The sequence below is a fragment of the Beta vulgaris genome, chromosome 4 (genome assembly GCF_026745355.1).
Source record: "Beta vulgaris subsp. vulgaris cultivar EL10 chromosome 4, EL10.2, whole genome shotgun sequence".
Classification (NCBI taxonomy): Eukaryota; Viridiplantae; Streptophyta; class Magnoliopsida; order Caryophyllales; family Amaranthaceae; genus Beta; species Beta vulgaris.
The window spans coordinates 40,607,056-40,614,404 of NC_079205.1; positions in this window are offsets into that span (position 1 = coordinate 40,607,056).

A 7,349-nucleotide genomic window follows, 5' to 3' on the forward strand; every position below is an offset into this window, starting at 1 on the left:
GGGAAATTTCTGGTGTTTTCGGTGTGGGAGTGATTTTTCATTGAGTGTGGTGATGGTGGCTGGGGTGGCGTTTCTGATGGCTGGTATGGTAGTGCTGGTGGCTGGAGTGGCATTTTTGATGGTTGGTATGGTAGTGCTGGTGGTTGGTGTGGCAGTGTGGTGAATCTGAGGCTGAAGTGGTACGGTTGGGTGGTAGTATGGTGGCGAAGGTGGCAGTGCTATATGGTGGCGAGGATGGTGAATTCAGGTGGTGGTACGATGGTACTGTGCTGGTCAATGGTTGATGAAGGTGACCATGGAAGTAGAGGAGTGAAAGGGTAAGTGAAACCTTAAGGGGGTAGGGGAATGAATGTAGAGGATTTTGGGGGAAAGAAGGGGGTAAAGAGAATGATTAAAATGACCAACCATGAAGAAAGGGAATCAAGACCTTTGTTTCTCTTACCCTTTCTTGAAGCCCTTTAACCAAACGTCCCCTTAAAGGGTTTAATTGAATGGACCAAATTGGACCTTGTTAGCTCCAAGATAATAGCACACTAATTCATGAATTGAATCAAATAGATATTTTCTTTTTTTTAATAAAAAGTTGTTGAGTCACACTCTATAAAGACCTTAAAAAAGAGGCTTAAGTATTCACTTAAAATTCGATAAAGGGGTTACACGAAACTCCTATCTCAGTCTCCATATTTTATGTTATGGATTGGACCTTAATTTAAAACTTGAGTGTAAATTTAGTTTAAACTTTTTACAAGTCAGGTAAAATATATTTTTAAAAAAAGTTTTGAATTCAGATTTAGTCCAATATAATGTTTTATAAAACTTTTTTTTTCGCTTGTAGGTCATAATTTTTTTTAGAGAAAGGTTATAATTATATAAAAAAGAAGTTGAATTCAAATCAAATTAATTGGTTACCTTGGTTGATTTTAAATTATAGATTGAGAATAGTGATGGCCATTGGTTTAACACCTCGATAATTCTCTCTTTTTAAAAAATACTTTTCAAATATAAAACTTAGAGAATCATCAAACGATTATCTCCCGTGTGATAACGTATCGACTTATTCAGAATTTTGCAGCGAAAAACATATATTTAAACTTTAGAATTGAAATATGATAAATAGCAAAGTAACTTTAAAACCAAACAACATTGTTAACTTCAACTTCAAACCAAACTTAAATATAAATGTATCAATATGCTACACAAGCTCTCTATTCTCGAAATCCCATGACGCATCATTTGCACACCTATAGCTGTCAATGCACTAGAGAATCTGCTCACTAAGAATGGATCATCACAGGATCAATAAGGCAAAACCATGATCAACACATACAAACAAAGCACGTAGTCAGCAAAGCTGAGTACTACATAATAATAAATAAACATTCATAACATGATACTAATAAATATAAAGTATGGATAAATAACAACATAACAATCTGCAGATAATTTTTTACTGAACTAAACTTTAACAACTTTTTTATTAGTTTAATGGAATAGTCATCGGACCGAGTTGTCTAACTAAAACCAGCCTTCGCCTAAGAAAATGAAATACGGGCACGACTCCATATTCTAAATGACCTACGATATTAATGAACCTTTTAAATAAAATAGGAACGGTGATCAGTCCAATTCCCAGAAAACGCCATGGCACGCTCACCATGTATCCCAACTCCGGATTGTCTAACTTCAGACGTGCATCAATCTAAAGTTTATGATTATCCAAGTTTCACTTTACATGATTTACCAATTATTACTTGTTATGACACACAAGCAACACAGATAATATATAATCAAACATCCACAACTTTATTTATTTTATCTTAGAATTAAATAAGTGATCATACAATACCCAAGATTAATTCCTTCTTTAATCCAATCCTTCTTATTCGTTGAACCTAGCCAACAACCAACTTATCTTTCAAAAACATAGATTATCAATTTACCAAATAAGGCCCACAATCCTCATTGAGTAGTGAAAATAATGATATAAAGGGAACACATGATTCAATCATGATCCAACTAATAAATATACTAATTCCCTCATGTGAATTAATAAATAAAGTTCCCAACCAACATGCTTGCATCAATATCCATACAAACATGATATCAATCTCATAATTAAATCTCATACTTAACATATTCGCACACATGTATAAAACATGTAAAATCCAACATAATAGCAATCATATATGAACTCACAAAGTTCCTATACATGATACTACATAACGTTCCTTTCTAAAATCATGATACTACATCAAACAACACATAGGTATGTACGTACCTTGTGTAGAAAAATTGATAGGCCAGTTTTAACAACTTTAGAAGTCGCCTACAGAGAAATCTCCGCCTAAAACAACCAACAGAATTTATAATCAATATTCCAAATAAATTCCAGCAACTTTAAAATACTTTAAATTCCCTTTAAAAATATTTAAAAGTTGTTTTATTATTAAAACTTCAATTACTTATATTCCTAGCATAGTATTACTATAATAGTCATTAAAATCCATAAAACTCCATTAATAACAATCTTTCTAAAATTTCAGCAACTTATAATTTATTTAAACTCCCTTTAAACATACTTAAACATGCTTAAATCTATAACTTAAATCATGTGCTACTATGATTTTCCAATCTTTAACACCCTATAAATTCATGCTTTGATAATTAAAATTGTAATTTAAACATAATCAAATTTGAATTTTTATTCTTTCAATACATAATTTATTTAATTATAGATTCATCACTAAAACAGTAAATTAAAACTTCTAATCATAATTAATACTAAAATAAAACATAAAATCATAATCTTTAATCAAAACTTGAGGAAGAAGAAAAGAAATCAAACCAACACAAGCAAGAAGTACAAAGGAAGAACGCCGGCCAAGACAGCAGTGGTACAGGCAGCTCAGTGATGGTGGTTGGTGGTGAAAATGGTGGCAGTGGTGGATTTCTTGGTGAAGAAGAAAGTATTTCTTGAAAGAGGAGAAAAGAAAGTAGGAAAAGAAAAACGTGAAGAGGGAAAAACTTAAAGATACCGTCGGTTATTGGGGTGAGGGGAGGTGAGAGAATTTTGTGTGGGTAAAATATTTGGGTTTAAAGATATTTATAGGTAAATTTTCGTTTTGGGCTTAGGAAAAGGCAATTGGATTTGATGTAGGATTGAATCATGAATAGGATTGATGACTCCTAACATCACTAGAAGTTTCTTTTCCTATTAGTATTTGGGTTCCTCAAGCCCATTTAAACTCCTTTTTCAAATCGAAATAGTGTTTCACATATTTTTTAAAGCATGCCTTAACAAAATATTTTAACTTTCTTAAATACTTAAAATAATTACTCTGACTTTCAAAATAGTCAACCTTTTAAATAAATAAATTATTTTAAACTAAATTATATTTAAATATAAATATATATACACTAAAATATATTTATAAAATCCATAAATTTCAGGAGATTACAGTCTACCTCTCTTAAAAGAAGTTTCATCCCGAAACTTGACACAAAACTCCCATATTTCGAAAAATTTGATCCAAATTTTCATATGAGAAATACTTGCGTTACTTCTTGAACACACTTTTCTATGCGGAGAATCTATTTATTTTGCACCAATATGTGCAAATCGCCAAAATAAGCATAAAAATGCATAAAAGATCTCATAAAAATAGGTAAAAAGGCCGAAATTCTATCACATTCTACCCCCCTTAAAGAAAACGAGTTACGCCCTCATAACTCACCTCAAGGAAGAAGTCTAGATATTTCTTCTTCATTTCATCTTCGGCTTCGTTGCCTCTTTAGACTCGTGGTTAATTAGACCAAAGTACTTTCATGATATGGACATCCTTATTGCGTGTGCTACGCACCTTCCTGTCAAGGATCTTCACAAGCCTTTCCTCATATGTGAGGCTACTATCCATTTGGATCCGCTCAGGCTCCAGAACATGACGATCATCATGGATATATGCTTGAGTTGGGAAATGTGGAACACATCATGCATCTTCTCAAACTTCATTGGCAATGCCAACCTGTAGGCTACTTTCCCAATTCGCTCCAAAATCTCATACGGGACTACATATTTGGGACTTAACTTGCCCTTTTCCCAAATCTCATGACGTCCTTAGTTGGTGATACTTTCAAAAACACTTTATCACCTACTGCAAACTCATCCCCGCATCGTTTTAATTCGGCATAACTCTTTTGCCTATCTTGAGCAGCTTGAATTCTAGCCTGAATCAGTTTGACATTTTTTACGGTTTCCTCAATAAATCATGTCCCCAAGACTATATTTTCACTAAAATCATTCTAGTAGATGGGGCTTCTACACTTTCGTCCATATAGTGCGTCAAAAGGTGTCATCTTAATGCTCGCATGATATATTGTTATAAGTTCGATCAGGTCTAATTAGTCCTCCCAACTACCTTGGAAATCAATAACGCACGCTCTCAACATATCCTCCATGGTCTGGTTAGTCCTCTCAGTCTGACCACCAGTCGCAGGGTGAAAGGTTGTACTCATCTTTGATGTTAGCCAAGATTTATTTGGACCTTTTTCCAAATTTTCGAGAGGAACCTCGAATCACGATTAGACATAATATCCCTTGGAACCCCATGCAATCTCACTACATGCCTAATGTAAGTCTTTGCAAGTTGCTTCTTTTTCAATGTCTCCTTAATAGGTATGAATATGGAGGACTTCGTCAATCGGTCCACAATAACCCAAATTGTATCATTGCCACTCCTCGTTCTAGGCAAAGCAGTCACAAAATCCATAGAAATAGAATCTCACTTCCATCCAGGAACCTCTAAGGATTGAACCTTCCCCATGGGTCTCTTGTGATCTATCTTCACTTTCTGACAGGTTAGCCACATAGACACATATTCGGCTACCTCACGCTTCATGTTTGGCCACCAATAGATACCCTTAAGGTCTTTGTACAACTTGTCACCCCCAGGGTGCATAGAATATGGAGTGTTTTTCCCGTCATCCATAAGATGTCTCTTAAGGTCATTAAATTTTTGTGGTACACACCTTCCCTTAAACCTCAAACTTCCATCATCATGGATCTTAAAGTCGGCTTCCTTACCTTGCTTCATTTTCATTCTTATCTAGGTGCTCATTCCAACTTGACCCTCTTTGATCTCGTCGAAAATTGACAACCCCAAAGATAAAGCGCTCAGTCTTGCCTCACTTTCTCCAGCATTTAAAAATTCTAGGCTCAGCCTTTCCATATCTCGACACAATTCATCAGGGACTATCTAGGCACTCACGCTATGGCTCGACTTTCTACTCAAGGCATCGACAACTATATTTGCTTTCTCCTCATGATACTGGATGTCTAGGTCATAGTCTTTAATCAATTACAACCATCTTCTCTGCCTCATATTAAGGTCTTTTTAGGTGAAAATGTACTTCAAGCTCTTATGGTCGGTAAATAATTTACAGGTTACCCCATAGAGGTAATGTCTCCAAATCTTCAATACAAACACTATGGCGGCTAACTCTAGCTCGTCGGTAGGGTAATTAGCCTCATAAGGTTTCAACTAACGCGACGCATACGCGATCACCTTCCCATTATGTTGTAATACTCATCCCAAACCATTCTTATAAGCATCACTATACACCTCAAATCCCTGATTCTCATCAGGCAGGGTCAAAACAGGTGCGAAGGTTAAACATTCCTTCAAAATCTGAAAGGCTTTTTCACACTTTTCATTCCACTCAAATGTTGACTCTTTCTTCATCAAATTGGTCATGGGTTTCGCTATCTTCGAGAAATCTCTCACAAATCTTCTATAATAGCTAGCTGACAAGCTAAAGTTGTATCACCTTATCAAAAGTAATCCTAAAGTCCTCTAACAAACAATAGTCAGGGAAGTAGGGTCGAATCCACAGAGAAACAATGTTCTTTTCCTAATTGTCAGTCAAATCTAGAGTATAGGAACGAGTTTTTATGAGTAATTATACTAAACTAGACTATAACTATATAAAGAATTATCAATAATAAGAAGTCTAGGGCATAGGTTCACCAATGATCAATATTTCGGGATGAAACACAAAAAATCAACAATTAATAATGCAGTTAAATAGGTTGATTCGCTCTCTCAAGTCTAAATCAACCATAGAACGGTATTAACAGGCTCTCGCAATTTATTAATACCAACTCTACCTATTGAAACTAGCCCTAATATCAAGTTTATACCTCTTGGCGCATAACCTAATATTGCAACACTATAACGATCAAATCTGGCCAAATTCGATTGAATAGACATAAAAACATTCAATAGGAATCAATATACATCAATAAAAATCAATACTTTATAAACATCCCTTCCTAATTGATCATGGATCCCTCTAAACCCTAGAAATAGACTACTCAATCATAATTGGGGAAAACATATTCATAATTAAATAAGCAAACATGAATTAATAATCAAGGATTGAATAGGAATAAGAAGAGAAGAGAAATAATACCAATTGTAGAACCAATCTTGCAAAATCAAAGCTTCTATTGAAAATTCAATGTAAATTGGGGAAAAAACTAAACTAGGGTTCTTGACCAATTGAGAGAAAAAGAGTTCTAATCTCCAATGAATTAATGATGGAAAACACCAAATAGAAAATAAGATAGGAAATAATAATATTCCCCCGAGTCTTTATATCTTTCTATTTCCTAAAACAACTAGAAAAATAGAGTCTAGTTCGTCAAAAGATAAGGCCCTATTCGACTAAACAACACGGAATAACCCGCGTGCGCGGGTTTTCGTCCTGCAAAACAGCGCCAACTTGTAAAGACCATATCTCGCAAACTAGAAGTCGTATCGGGGCGTGTGATACATAGTTGGAAAGCTCTTCAAGTCTAGTTTCAAACCCCACTGGAATCACTAAATTCAGATCTCTGGATAATGAGTTATGATCAAAAGAGTGCACATGACTCAATTTCCATACTTCTTTTAATATGTTTCCGCTATGTTTGGGTTGCAATCTGACTCGAAGATGCCCTTTGGACTTCTCATTTGACTTAGCTCCTTGCTAGATGCTTCTCATGTTTAAGCTTGTCCAATAATACTCCAATTGTGTTCTCAATACCTGAAAACTATCAAAAACACCGAAAACACACACAAGAGTGATATCTTCTCAACTTAAGTAACTATATGCAATTATGGACTAAAAATGCAACTAAATGATCCTAAAATGCAACCTAAATGCATCATGAAATACCTATATTCATATGACTCATCAAACTCCCCCAAGCTAAATTGTTGCTTGTCCTCAAGCAATCAAACAATAGACACAGGAAGAAAATGATAACCTACAGTATGGGACTAAAACAGGGTTAAGTACACAATCCAAAA